The 15233-nt window shown below is 45.5% G+C and overlaps 1 long non-coding RNA gene across 5 annotated transcripts; it reads left to right on the forward strand.

Annotated features, from left to right (window-relative positions):
• The first annotated feature begins 286 nt into the window (after nt 1-286).
• On the forward strand, nt 287-6613 carry LOC115330345. 5 transcript variants are annotated; one of them, XR_006076962.1, is made up of 7 exons: nt 287-425; nt 557-644; nt 3814-3900; nt 4216-4302; nt 4622-4716; nt 6207-6316; nt 6423-6613. It is a non-coding gene; the product is annotated as an uncharacterized LOC115330345 (long non-coding RNA). The 5 variants fall into 5 exon arrangements; XR_006076961.1 differs by having other exon boundaries at nt 6428-6613; XR_006076964.1 differs by lacking the exon at nt 4622-4716 and having other exon boundaries at nt 6428-6613.
• The last annotated feature ends 8620 nt before the right edge of the window (nt 6614-15233 follow it).

A 15233-nucleotide genomic window follows, 5' to 3' on the forward strand; every position in this document is an offset into this window, starting at 1 on the left:
TGGCTGTGAAAACTGCCTACACTGTAAAAAATGTACGTAAAATATACGTGCATTTTCCCAATCAAAAAATACGACGCGCCCTCGTATTTTTAAAAGACGAGTTTTGATCGTTTCTCGAAGTGCGCGGGGCGAAAAGCGCGCGCGGCGAGCCGAGAGCCAGCGGAGCATGCCAGGCGCGAGGACGCCGAGCATGCGCAGAGAAGGGCGAACCCGACCCGTGCTCGACGCCACCACCACCTCCGACGCCCGGAGGCCCCCCTCTCCCTTTCCGGCGCATCATCGCGTTTGTTCATGTACCGCCGCGTGTAGGACGTACTAACGAACTTTCTCTTTACGTTCTCGCGGCTGTCACAACCTCGTGGTTTTTGGCGTTGCCTTATAAGCCGTTCCCTCCATTCGTTCCTTGCGGGAAGCGACGTCTAAAGGTATGCACCACTCCAGCAAACTTTCTATGTAATATCGGAGACAATATGAGCGTGAACGCGCCTCCACTTGTCACTGCGGAAGCGCGTTCACGCTCATATTGTTTCCGATAACACTTGACCCTTTCGCACAGCAATCGAAGCCTCGTGGTTTTTGGCGTGGCCTGTTCGGCTCTATCGCGCCGTTCCCTCCGTTCGTTCCTGGCGGAGCGACGTCCAAAGGTATGTGAACACTACTTTATTGCTTCAAAGAAACATCGAAAGGCATAAAAAGAAGGATGGAGCTTTTTGAAATCTGTACTCCAAAGAACATGTTGGATACGCTACAAAGTGCTACTGGTCCCCGCTCTGCATTGCCGTCGGTAGTGTCTGCGGTGCTGCATGAGGACCGAGTGTGAGTGCGTCCTTTAGAATAACTCTTGTATTTAAAATCCAATACATTTGGCGTGTCTTTAAAAGTTCGAATTCCAAACGTGCTTACCTGAAACTGGTCATACAAACATTTTTGAGTCTAGAGTATTATGTTTTTTTCTCTTATTCGTCAATTCTGAAGCCGTGAAATCTTAAAAACAACAAGAACGGCTACCGTGCATATTTTCGTTGCCGTCGGCTCCGGTAATGTAGTACTGAATGCAAAAAAGAAGCCTCCTCTATCCTACAAGAGGCTGGTGTCCAGCAAAATAATCGCGTTAAATAATGATTTGAACGAGGCGTTTGAAAAATTGTGCATTTCTCGAAGAGTAAAGCTATACGCACTCCGGAGTGCGCTTCGCGCGGAAATGGCTATACGCACTCCTCCGAGAGATCATGCCGCTCGGGCCACCCTTTTCGAACGGCGCGTGAATCACTGGGGCGCTCGTTAACACAGCCCCCCGCCTGCGTTCACGCCGCTTCGCGGCGACAGTATCGGCTGCTAATTACAAAGCGTAACCAGTACACGCCGCTTCGCGGCGTCCAGCCGGCAATCCAAGCCCCGCTGTCCCCGATCGCACCTCCGGAAAGGGAGTCCGATACCATTTAGTTCTGCGGAGTTTCTCGACAACATTCGATTTCTTTTTATTTTACTGTTCATCGCAAAAAAGGAAATGTCGTAAATATCGCCAAATGCCTCGACAAAACAAAATGTTTGAGAAAAAAAAAAAACGTAGGCCCACCGCGGATCGAACCCGCGACCACTTGCGTATGAAGCGGACACCCTAACCCCTACGCCATCGCACCGCTTAGGAAACTCGTTGTGTCCACTCTTTTTATACGAGAAAAGCGGAGTGCGTATAGCCATTTCCGTCCGAAGCGCACTCCGGAGTGCGTATAGCTTTACTCTTCCTCGAAACAATCAGTGCCTTCTTTTTGCAAATCTGGATAGCTCGCCGAGTGAATTCCTGTGCCCCTTGTAAATCGCGAGCGATCTGTGTGTTGCGCTTGTAGATCGGGAGACGAACTGATGTGCCCAAGGAGGTGGAGCGCGTAGAGCATTTGGAAGAAATTCGCTGCGTAGTGGTTCCGCATAGGTAATATACATACGGTTGACGTATGTTTATTCACTCGCGACATTTCGGTTTCGATGTTTATGCCGCCGTGTTCGTCACAGCCGCGACAGCGACCGTATCCATTTCGCTAGCAGTACTGTTGATGTCATGTTATCAGGTGGGGTGCATTTATATTACACGAGCCATACGAACGTGCTCACGGTGCCCACCGTGCCACCCAAGTTTGGTGCCGACGCTCTCGCCTAATAATCGAAGTTGAAATCGGAATCCACTAATAGGTACTTGGGAGGGTACGAGTTTCGTCATTATTCCGTGGGTAGGGTAACAATTCGTTTATTAGCTAAGGCAGCAGAACCGTAAGTTATGTACCGTATGTCGGATCACGACGCGACGTCATCGCCCGAGATGGTTTCCGTGCAGCCCGTGAAGCATCGCCGGAGAGCTCGGCAGTGGCAGCGGCTGCCAGAGGACAGAGCAAACTCGTTTGCTGCAGCATGTGCCGCTGAGCTCGCTCGCGGAGGCTGGGCGCTCGAAGCTGCGATTCTGCGAGCGCTCTCGGTTCGCAAGGGGAAGGGGCTATAAAGCGGACGAACGGTTATTTTTCCCATTTCGTTCTGCGGACGCCCAAACGGATAAGCAAGACGAAAAAAAAACAAAAAAACAAAACAAAACAGGTGCAACCTTTTTTTGTGTGTGTAATGTAGATCTTTCATAAATAAACGTTTCTTCATTTTAAAATATTTGTTAATCTGGGTAATCGGTAATTTAATTTGTAAAAATAAATCTTTATCGCAATTATATCGTTCATTGCCAGCTGCAAATTTTGCCAGCGTGCCAAACGTGCCGGCTTTTACGGTCGCACCGAGTACATTTATGCAGACGGTAAATTCGAAAAGGTTTCCGTTACCTGGTCCATGCAAATTCAAGCGTGTACATAGTATTAATTTGTTTTTCGTAACTTTTTTTTTCCCCCCAAACATATATCACTGTTTTGTGTGGCTATGTGACCCTGTGTTATGTTGTGGCGGAAAGTGAGTCATGTAGTATAACTGACATCAGCAACATCTCAAATTATGTTTACACCACATGACTAACTCTATCAATGAGTGTGTTGGTATAATTAGGCCAAACATCAAAAGGCGAAACGGAAGTGTGCAGCTCTCCGGAATCAGACAGTGCGTATTTTCTGGTCTATAGTCCGCAGACTATGCATGTATAAAAGTTGTTTTTTTTGTGTTGTGCAGACTATCTACAGATATGGGTTACACTATGCAATAATTTTTGTTTCTAGATCCTTCGTTAGCACCAGACTGGTCTGATTGGCTTGCAGATTTTAGAATGTTTTGTGCCGGGATTAAGAAGTGAACGTCACACTTCCAATCTGTTGCTCAGGCTTTCTATGCCTTGCGTGTGACACACTGCTCGCTTGGATGCCTGCAAGCGGTCAATGTGGGTCAAGCTGAGAGCTCTGTGGTTCACCCAGGAGAGGTGCACAAGAAACTCCAGACTTTCGTCCGCAAATATCTTTTGTGCGAGAGGTGCGGGCTGACAGACTATGGATGTTAGCTTTTCAGCCTACGTTTTGCCCTGCGGACTATGCATTGAGCGCCAACTATCCAAACGAAAACTTATTTTTTAGGCAAAATTGGCTCCTAGCGTCTTTTGACCGGAAAATACAGTACTTTAAAGCACTTGTTGCTTACGCTAGAAAGTTAAACGAACCCTGCCGTCAGTGTTCACTGTCTTCGGAGCCATAACTTCACTGTCAATCATGTTCGGGAACCGACAGTTGGAACTCAGTCATTAAATTCAGCATAACATGCTGATGGTAATTTAACAAAAAGGGCTTTTGCACCGTCCTCCGTGGAAATTATTTTGCGCGCCTAATTTTTCTGTTTCCCCAGACCTACAGAAGGGCTCTTTATGTCCCTCTGTCCGGTGGTGGTTGCAAGCGAGGCCTGCACCGTTATTGCCATCACCATAGTCTGAAGGTTGTATACACCACTTGACTACTTCCATAGAGGAGTGTGCTCAAACATTAAAGGGCCAAATGCCAGCGTGCTGCTCATTTAAATTGGGCAACACTCCAAACCATGTGTTTTATAGGCAAAAAAGTTTTGCACTTGAGCGGTCTGCGGTGGTGGTATTTCACTCTCTGTGGAGTTGTAACTTTCTTGTGAATCATGCTAGAGCAGCGCAATTCGAAGCCAAGCAACCATAACATGCGGATGGCTAATTCACATACTCTCTCCTCTGTGGTAATTACTGCAGGCGTCTAATGTTTTCTTTTTTACCCACACCTACAGCAGGGCTCTGCCTGGCTCTGCGTCCCTCTGTCCACTGGTGGTCGCAATCGAGGCCTGCACCGTAATTGCCATCACCATAGTCTGAAGGTAGGTATGCACCACTTGACTACTTCCACAGAGGAGTGTGCTCAAACATCAAAGGGCCAAATGTCGGCGTGCTGCTCTTTTAAATTGGGCAACACTCCAAACCATGTGTTTTATAGGCAAAAAAGAAGTTTTGCACTTCAGCGGTCTGCGGTGGTGGTATTTCACTCTCTGCGGAGTTCTAACTTTCTTGTGAATCATGCTAGAGCAGCGCAATTTGAAGCCAAATCAATAGCAACCATAACATGCATATGGCTAATTCACATACTCTCTCCTCTGTGGTAATTACTGCAGGCGTCTAATGTTTCTCTTTTTTACCCAGACCTACAGCAGGGCTCTGCCTGGCTCTGCGTCCCTCTGTCCAGTGGTGGTTGCAAGCGAGGCCTCCACCGTAATTGCCATCACCATAGTCTGAAGGTACGTATACACCACTTGGCTACTTCCACAGAGGAGTGTGCTCAAACATCAAAGGGCCATATGTCGGCGTGCTGCTCTTTTAGATTGGGCAACACGCCAAACCATGTGTTTTATAGGCAAAAACGTTTTGCACTTCAGCGGTCTGCGGTGGTGGTATTTCACTCTCTGCGGAGTTGTAACTTTCTTGTGAATCATGCTAGAGCAGCGCAATTTGAAGCCAAATCAATAGCAACCATAACATGCGGATGGCTAATTCACATACTCTCTCCTCTGTGGTAATTACTGCAGGCGACTAATGTTTCTATTTTTTACCCAGACCTACAGCAGGGCTCTGCCTGGCGCTGCGTCCCTCTGTCCAGTGGTGGTTGCAAGCGAGGCCTGCACCGTAATTGCCATCACCATAGTCTGAAAGTATGTATACACCACTTGACTACTTCCACAGAGGAGTGTGCTCAAACATCAAAGGGCCAAATGTCGGCGTGCTGCTCTTTTAAATTGGGCAACACTCCAAACCATGTGTTTTATAGGCAAAAAAGAAGTTTTGCACTTGAGCGGTCTGCGGTGGTGGTATTTCACTCTCTGCGGAGTTGTAACTTTCTTGTGAATCATGCTAGAGCAGCGCAATTTGAAGCCAAATCAATAGCAACCATAACATGCGGATGGCTAATCCACATACTCTCTCCTCTGTGGTAATTACTGCAGGCGTCTAATGTTTCTCTTTTTTACCCAGACCTACAGCAGGGCTCTGCCTGGCTCTGCGTCCCTCTGTCCAGTGGTGGTTGCAAGCGAGGCCTGCACCATAATTGCCATCACCATAGTCTGAAGGTACGTATACACCACTTGGCTACTTCCACAGAGGAGTGTGCTCAAACATCAAGGGGCCATATGTCGGCGTGCTGCTCTTTTAAATTGGGCAACACTCCAAACCATGTGTTTTATAGGCAAAAAAGAAGTTTTGCACTTCAGCAGTCTGCGGTGGTGGTATTTCACTCTCTGCGGAGTTGTAACTTTCTTGTGAATCATGATAGAGCAGTGCAATTTGAAGCCAAATCAATAGCAACCATAACATGCGGATGGCTAATTCATATACTCTCCTCTGTGGTAATTACTGCAGGTGTCTAATGTTTATCTTTTTTACTCAGACATTTGTAGTTAATTTGTGGAATTGAAACAAGCCCACAGACATCAAAATAGCTTGTACAGTAGGACACCTATTCTACAATTTAAATGTAAGACAGATTCGACAAACATTTTGCTTTTTTTTGGATCGTTGACTAACGGAAAGCTGGGTCAATTAAACCAGGATGTCGAATGAACACATTTAACGCACACTTTCAGTATAGGACATTTGATACTTCATGAAGGTGAGCTATGTTGTTCTTTAAGTGTCTGTGCCTTATTCGTGACAGACATTATTCGCTGCACTAGATTTATCTTCTGAAATGTCAGTAGGTTTCCAAGTAAATCTGCATTTTCTCTGGCAATTGCAGGTTTTCTGCACGTAAAGCGCAAGATGGAGCATGGACAAGTTTTTTTTGTTTTTTTAATCGTCCAAGGCATGGAGTTTTACTGAAGTTGAGCTATGGTCCCGTTACAAGTGGTCTGTGTTTTATTCATCATAGATATTATTAGCCGCATAGGGTTTTATATTGCTCGTCTTTGAAATATCAATTGGTTTTCAACTAAAACTGCATTTTCCTGTTAAGCGCAGGTTTCTTCAGATGAAAGCGTAGACTGGGGTCCGAACAAGGTGTTCTTTTTTTAACTGGCCCAGGCACATTGTTTTATTGAAGGTGAGCTATGGTCTCCTACCCGCCTTACTTGTCACAGACATTATTTGCTGCCCTAGATTTTTCTTCTCTTTTGAAATGTCAGTTGGTTTTCAACTAAATATGCATTTTCCTGTTAAGCGCAGGTTTCTTCAGATGAAAGCGTAGACTGGGGTCCGAACAAGGTGTTCTTTTTTTAACTGGCCCAGGCACATTGTTTTATTGAAGGTGAGCTATGGTCTCCTACCCGCCTTACTTGTCACAGACATTATTTGCTGCCCTAGATTTTTCTTCTCTTTTGAAATGTCAGTTGGTTTTCAACTAAAACTGCATTTTCCTGTTAAGCGCAGGTTTCTTCAGATGAAAGCGTAGACTGGGGTCCGAACAAGGTGTTCTTTTTTTAACCGGCCCAGGCACATTGTTTTATTGAAGGTGAGCTATGGTCTCCTACCCGCCTTACTTGTCACAGACATTATTTGCTGCCCTAGATTTTTCTTCTCTTTTGAAATGTCAGTTGGTTTTCAACTAAATATGCATTTTCCCTGGCAATTGCAGGTTTTCTGCATGTAAAGTGCAAGATGGAGCATAGACAAGTTTTTGTTTCATTAATTGCCTGAGGCCCAAAGCACGGTGTTTTACTGGAAGTGAGCTGTGGTCTGTGTCCTATTTGTCACGGACATTACTTGCTGTGTCAGATATTTCATGCCTCTCTCCTGCAATGTCAATTGGTTTTCAACTAAAACTACATTTTCTGTGATTAGCGCAGGTCTCCTCGGAGGAAAACATTAGGCGCCGAGATGTGCTGGCCTTCCCTTATGGTCCAGACCAGTTGTTTTCATCAAGGTGAGCTGGTCTCTCTTTGCAAATCGAGCAGGATTATTTGTATTGTGTGCATGTCAGGCTCACCTTGTTGTGTATTGTTTCGACAGCCTTGTGCTTAGCTTATGACTATATACATCTTTCTTTTGCATATGCAGGGAGCATTGAGATAGCCCTACACCTCGGAAGAAGTACCCATAAACGAATTTTAGATATAATAAAGAGCTATTACAATTTCCCTCGTTTTTTGGTGTTGAAAATAAGCTCGAAGAAAACAGCTACAAAGAGCTAAAGAAAAATAATTTACAAACGACCGACCAAACTATTTTGCATTTTCACTGCTGTCTCAATTCTGAACCCTTTCTCAAGGGTGTTTATGTTGCGAGAATTTGCTGCCGATATGATGCCTTAATATGATCCGGCCAGCTCGAGCTGCACTTTCAAAAACCTCCAGGTCGCTCTGGTCTGTTGCAACTCTAGAACAGCAAGAGCAAGCCCCTCCCACAGAGCCCGCCACTCTTTCAACATCAGCAGAGCGGAGGCTGGAGAGCAGGGGAGTGGGGAGGAGAAAACAACCAATCATGGTGCAATGGTGGTTTCCTTCTCTCCACTTACCTATTATTCTTGGCTTGCAACAGATTTTAGCAGCTCGCAGCTGTGTCTGCAGGTGCATCACATGAGAAACACTGTAGCTAGCTGCTGTTTTGCTGCACCCTATCTCACCTATTTTGAAGTTAAAGTTTCTGTGCCAATTATTTTCTCTTCATTTTAGACAAAGCAGCAGAGCTGCTCCAAAGTGCATGAATTCACTATTGCATTGCATTGCAATCCCCATAGTATATGGTTCACGTTTTCAGGTGCATCAATGACCCTGAAGTTATATTTCAGAATATCGTTGCACAGAAACTTGTGTAAGTGAAAAATATTGGACAGCAGAACATGAGCTACTTCAGTGCCTCAGCTAAAAAGAGATGTAGAAACAAATATTTTGTAAAAAAGAAATGATGAAATGCTTGGCAGCTCTATTAAGAGGGGTTGCCCATTAAAATGCTAATGTGCCCCCATATTGTGAAAATATGTGAAAAAAGATGTCGTCAATGCAACGGTACCCATTTTACCAAAGTGCAAGGTTGCTTGTTAAAATTATGTGCATGCATAATTTTAAAGGGCACCCTTATACTTTGGAAGAATGAGTATTGTCATATTAACGACTTTTTCCACATTTTTTCAGAATATGGGGGCACGTTAGATTAATGTTATAATACCCATTTTTTCAGAGTATAAGGATGCTCATTAAAATGATGTGCACACATAAGTTTAACGAGCATCCTCGTATTTTGAAAAAATGGGTATCGTTGCATTAGCGTCCCTTTTCACATATTTTCTGAATATGGGGGTGCGTTATTTTAACGGGCATCCCCTCTTAATAGAGCTGCCAAGCATTTTCTCGTTTTTTCTACGAAAGATTTTTTACAGTGTAGGAAACACATTCCGCAAGCGCGGAGAGATGGCGGTGGTGTCCATCTTTCTTGAGCATGGCGATAGGACGCATAGCAACGTAGGCCGCAATGAATTGAGTGGTTATAGGGAGCGACGCCGTGACGAAACACCTAGCAACCGAAGACCGCCGGCGATGTCCCCGCTCGCCAATTTTGGAGCCTCGCAGGGGGATGACGGATGTACCCATGGGGCCCGTCTCAATCCTTCCCTCCCCCCCGTTCACGCCGCAGGCGATAGTCTGCGGATGGCTCATTACAAACCAAATTAAGCGACCTCAAGCCACCCGCACACGCCATCTTAATGCACCCCGCCTTCGGTCCATGTATGTCTTAACCACACTGACCCACACTACACCTCGGTTGCTAGGTGTTACCGTCACGCGGCCGGCGTGCGAGTACGCGTTTTGGAAGCCCTCGGAAGTTCCAGCCGCCGGATTTGCAGACGTGGACGGACACGAGCTGCGGTTCCGTTTTTCGGCCTGCCGCGCCGTTCTTCACGCGCAGTCGTCTTACCATGTCACAGTGCGCTTACCATGTAAGCGCACGGTGTCGTCGCTCCTGTATGCACAACATGTATGCACAACAACGAAATGGCATTTTCGTTTTTTGCGAATTGCGCGCAGGTCCTGCATGCACGCGCTAAGTGACCTGTTCTGCTTGCAGCAGGGCAAAAATTGGTTTCGGGAATGTTCACCGCTCGAAAAAGTGGTGAAAGGCTGTGTTCATCATGCTTTGTTACAACCACTGCACGAAATGTTCACGCATTTCTTCGAGAATCAACGCGGCGGCTGCAGCGATTTCGGCCATTTTTTTTTTAAAGCTACCACCAATCTCAACATTTATACGTCCCTCTGTTCGTCCGCCCGTGCATTTCCCGCTAAATTTAGCTGGGAAACTAAAGTTATGTTTAGGCAACGGGACGTGAATAGAAGTCACGTGATTGTGTTAAGCTTTCCCGCCAAAGTCGGCGAGCAAATTGATGTCACGTTACCCGACGTCACGTGACCTATACGAAAATTCAATTCCCTCGCTATAAGTGACGGGAAAAATGACACGACGTAGTCAGAAGTTCCGTGACCTATACAACAGTTCATTTTCCCCGCTGAATTTAGCTTGAAACTTGATGTCGATCCATACTATGTCACGTGACCGATACACCAATTCAGTTTCCGCGCTAACATGGCTGGCAAAATCGATATCACGTGACCTCAGCGCCTTCAGTTTCCCGCTAAATTTAGCGAAAAAAATTGACACCACCTGACCTGACGACCCGTCACCTATACACAAGTTTAGTTTTCCCGCTAAGTTCAGCGGGGAATTCGGCACTACGTGATCTATGCACCCTGTTCCCCCGCTTAAAGGGCAACTCCGCTCAATTCCGAAAAAATTTAGGCTTCCATGGGAATCACATTCACAAAGCACTACTAAACAACTCTACGTCTTCGGAATCGCGAAATGTGGAATATTATTTGTGTAATCCTAATTTAAACATAAGCAGATACCGAAACCGAAACTTCGGTTGCGCCAGGCAACATTGGTCTCGGGTCGTCAGAGTCATGGCCTCGTCACGTCGAACCACGTGGTCTTGTGACGTTCGGGAGGGAGCGAGAAACAGGACACGCGACGCGGGCAGGTCTTTTTTTTAATTTCTATTGGACGCGGGCAGGTCGCTTCGCATGGAGTGGACGGTGATGGTCCGGGGGAGAGGGGGAAGAGGAGAAGACAAAAGAGGAGAAGGGGAGTGGAGAAACAGACAGAAATGCGCGCAGGGCAGCGCAAACTAGCGTATCCGTGTTACGGTGATCACGTGCTACGGTGATCACGTGAACGCCCGGTCAGCCAACACCGGGAGGAGAAACTCATGACGTCATCGTTCAATTTCGCTCTGAGAAGTAAAAACAAGCAAAACGTGAGAATGACGTAGTCATGCCTCTGACGTAGTGGTTCAACGTTGGCCGCTCCAACTCCGTCGCATTGACTGCGCTGATGATTGCGCCTTGCGCCGCATGCTAGAGTTGGCAGATTTCGGCGACTTGGCTCACTTGAAGGTTTGCTGGCTAGCTTATTAAATACATAAACGGAATTAGATCATAATATTTGACATGGGGTCTTCCTATATGATACTGAAGAGGGCTACATAGTTTTCTAAATATGAAAAATGAAGCGGAGTTGCTCTTTAATGTAAGGGAATACTTTTGAATATTTATAAAAAATCGTACCCTGCAGATAAGGGTGGTGTACCTTTATCTGTTCTTCCTACGCAGTTTCTTTCTATGCGAACTCTCTTCCCTTTAAGATCTGTATGAATAGAACCCCATTTTTCTTGTAACCCTATTCCTGACGAAGACCTGTCTCAGGTCGAAACGTGGAATAAAATTCTCCTGGTTTGTTTTCTACCGTCACCATGCATCTCTCTGTCTCTCCCGCTCTCTCTGTATATATATATATATATATATATATATATATATATATATATATATATATATATATATATATATATATATATATATATATATATATATATATATATTGTTAGCAAGGTGAAGACGACGACGAGGCAGTGGCGCGCACGACCATCTCGCGCCAGGCCCCACGGGCCGGCTTGGCCTCCATAAATCGTATGCTTGTTCTATCCTAGTTCTATCATCGTGTACTGTCCTGTCCCTTCTGCTGCCGACAGCATCACCCTAACAATATATATATATATATCAGGGTGTCGAACCGAACCAGAACCCGAAGCGAAAACCGGATAAAAACCGTAATTTTTTACCGAACCGGAACAAAACCGAAACCGAAATCGAACACTTCATATTGAACCCGAACCGGAACGAAACCACAATATGATCTATCGGTTACCGGTTCAACGAAAACGGTTCAGGGCTAATTGTGTCAATAATTAGTCTAAATGGGAAAAGTTGCGGTCGCATATTTTTCTTATGTTGCCAAGACACATCCTACATACTGAGAGATATTTTTTTCATTTTATTTTTATTGCATACATAATAAAAAATACATTATCGTCTGAAGATCTTCAACTTTCCTTTGTTTCTTGGATTGACCCTGGCCGCGCGGTAGCGGCGGTGGCGATTTCAAAGCACTGCTTGGCCTATTGGCTATGAAATGTCCAAGTGTCGGAGTATATTGCGCCACTGTACGTACGGGGACGTGCGCGTCTGCGAACGTTTGATCTCAAGATGGACCACAGTTGCAGTCGATGAGCCATTTAGCCAATCAAGCACCGAGAGCGCACCACGTGACCTTCCGCTTGAGTGCAGCGACACCCTGAAGGAAGGAGGGACAAGTACCGCGCTGCATCGGCAGTATAGTTTGTAGGGTCGCCTGTGGTCCTTTTCAATAAGGACCAATCTTTCCCTCAACGTGCTCGAAGTGTTAGCTTACAAGAAAAAAAAAGACAAAAAGAACATGGGTTGTCGGAGGTAACGTTACTCGGCGATGATTCGCCGACGCACCGCGCCCTGGAAGGAGGCCAGGGTGAGGAGGGAGAGAAGAAAATGTGTCCATTTATATTTTTGTAGGTCTGTCAGACTAGCCAGGGCCAGCATGTCGCCTGTTCGACCATTTTCTCATTTTTGCTTGAAGTCCTCTTTCATCGACTTCAACTGAGCATTCGAGAAACGTCGTTCGCTGGGGTGGCATTACCGGAACTTCGTTCGGTGGCTGACAGGTACAAATGACCCGGTCTGAGTCCCTCAGACCGGGTCATTTGCATAGAGCGTAATTTGCGATAAAAAAAAAAAAGACTAGGCAAACCATCGAGATCTTTAGAACAGCGTTTTTCCGCCGGAACCCGAAGCGCTGTCAAGATGCATGAACATTTCATTATACGTGCGTGTTCACGTGCCCGGTCATAGGCACATCGGCCAGTCTGGTTCGATGTATACATGACTAGAGCTTAACGGTATTCGATGAACTACCCCAACTGCGCACTCGACGTCCCTGTTTCTGTGTTTTACGGCACATTTGTTTCCTCTCGTTTCCCTGTCAGCCACTCTAGGGCATAGCTGTGACATCTTACCGGGTGCCCAAAACAGGTAGCATGTATAAAAAAAAAAAAAAAAAAAAAAAACCGTGTGTGCAGTGCAAAACAAACCAAAACATATATAGGGCAAGCAATCTAGCTGGAGACCTTTTACTGTTAGCAAAATCACAGCCCAGTGTATGATCTTCACAGCCCAACATCTGCGTGTTTTTCGCTTAGGAAAGCGTGCAAAGCATGCACTATACGCCCGAACACCTAAGATGGCACCGGCCATAAGCTCTCTTTTTGAAAGGTCTTACGCCCTCCCCTGGCAGAGTTTGACATACTGCACAGCTGCGTGTGCAAAAAAACACAATAAAAATGGAAAGCCGATCGCTTATATATAGTTCACTTAAGAACAGTAATATACAAGTAATAGCCTTGCCACATTAATGATGTCTTTTGCGCACGTCACTGAGCAGAGTTTTCAGAACTGCCTGAAGAAGTAGTAGTATTGCGATGGGTCTATTGCAAGTATATCATGCTCAGAAAAGGCTGCTGGAAGTTCACGGTCAATATTCGAAGCTCGAGTTAGGAACCGGTTCGAACCGGTTCGCGCCTATTAAAACCGGTAACCGGAGCGATATTATGGGCGCTACCCTAAACCGAAACCGAACCGGAACAAAATACAATGCTACTGAACCGGAACCCGAACCTAGCCAAAATAATTACCGGTTCGACACCCTGATATATATATATATTGACTTTTCTGGTGCTCCCAAGCAGCTTGTGGGCCTAAACACCTTGTGAGCCTATATGTTCCCATGGTAGTAATCGCTTTCACATTTACTAAATAAACGGTGTGACTATTTACCAGTTTGCCACTACAAGCGTTTTCAAGTTCACCCGATTAAAAAAAAAAGAATACCTGGAAAGATGATAGCTCAGCAGTTGCACACATTTCAACTCAACGCCGGAGTGGCGACTCTTTTTATAAGCCAACGTCACCTGCGCCCGATATTGCGTGTGCGATAAGCAATCCCCTGGAGCGCGGGCGTAAGATCCCAAGAAACCCTCGGTGTAGACGATTATATTGCAATGTATCTTTCAATATCTCCGGTTTTCATAAATGGCGTCAGATTTTACGCTCCTCGCAACCTCATTAATCTTAATCTTTGAGCCCGAAATTGCGTCAGTCGTGTATTACCGCTAAAATACCTTATATATTGCCTCAAAACGCCATCCGTTACTATCGATCGAAGCATTCAAAATCAACATTATGTTGTTGTTTTTTTTTCGTATCATATTTGCGCCCTTGACAAGCTTGAGCAGTATCGCCACGGAACGCTTCGTAAACAGCCTTCGCCTTACGAGAGCGCCTTTGCAGCGTAACATCAGAGAATCAAGTCGAATCCTGTAAGAGAAGGAAACAAAACAAAAAAAAAAAAAAAAAAAATTCCGCAAATACATCTGATTTGGCTGTCACACCGGACAGACTCTACGTACACCCTGCGCTCTGGGGAGGGAAAAAATATTAGTTTTCGTGCGACAGCGATCATACATCATCCTTACCCGCAAATCTCTGTATATACATTCATGCGGAGGGGCTGGGGGAAGAGGCGACGAGCCAGGAACGGCATCTACACGGGTCTCTATACCGCTTGAAGAAAAAGAGGACTTGATATTGCAAAAGTGGGCTGGCTGCCTTTTGCTGCTTTCTCGTTTTGGTGGACGTCGGGATTATGAAGGGACAGTGGGTTATTGACATGAACTTTGCCGGTCCTCTGTTCCTGATGGTGCCCCAGCATTGGTGACTGAGCCGGACTCAGAAGAATAGCCCCTCACTTTTTGTTTTTCCTTGTTCTGCGGAACCATGAAAAGAGCGTCACTTTGTTTTGTCGAATGTAATTTTCTTTTCTTTGTGTGTAAAGAAACTCGAAGCTCAGGAAAACAGTGACGGATGGTTCAACGTTTGTTTTATTACTTGTGGAGGGATGCTTGGACTAATACCTTTTGTTTATGTAGTTTAATCGATATAACCAACGGTCTATGGCAACAGCGCCAGCTTGTACTTTGATTTAAATTATATATATATATATGAACATATATTCCTATCAAATGGCTGTGTATAATATTCTCTACACTTTTTGCTGATTTTTTTACATGACTGATGTTGGTTATTACATATTTTTTTTTTTCATTTTCTCTCGACGGAAAAAGGGTTTAACAAGCCGCCTTCTTTTGCGCATAGTTAGACTTGTAGAAGACCGGGTCGAAACGTCTCTGAAATGAATGAGTTAAGTGTACGAGGTGGAACTCCTTGTTTGCCCGCACGCACGCACGCACACAGCACATATGCGCGGCCGGGTGTTGGGTGAGACGGAGTATAGCATTGTTGTTTACTTACGAAGTTTTACACGTGATCTGACACGTGACGTGACCCAGATGTGG

The sequence above is a fragment of the Ixodes scapularis genome, unplaced genomic scaffold (genome assembly GCF_016920785.2).
Source record: "Ixodes scapularis isolate PalLabHiFi unplaced genomic scaffold, ASM1692078v2 ptg000197l_1__unscaffolded, whole genome shotgun sequence".
In the NCBI taxonomy this organism is placed as follows: Eukaryota; Metazoa; Arthropoda; class Arachnida; order Ixodida; family Ixodidae; genus Ixodes; species Ixodes scapularis.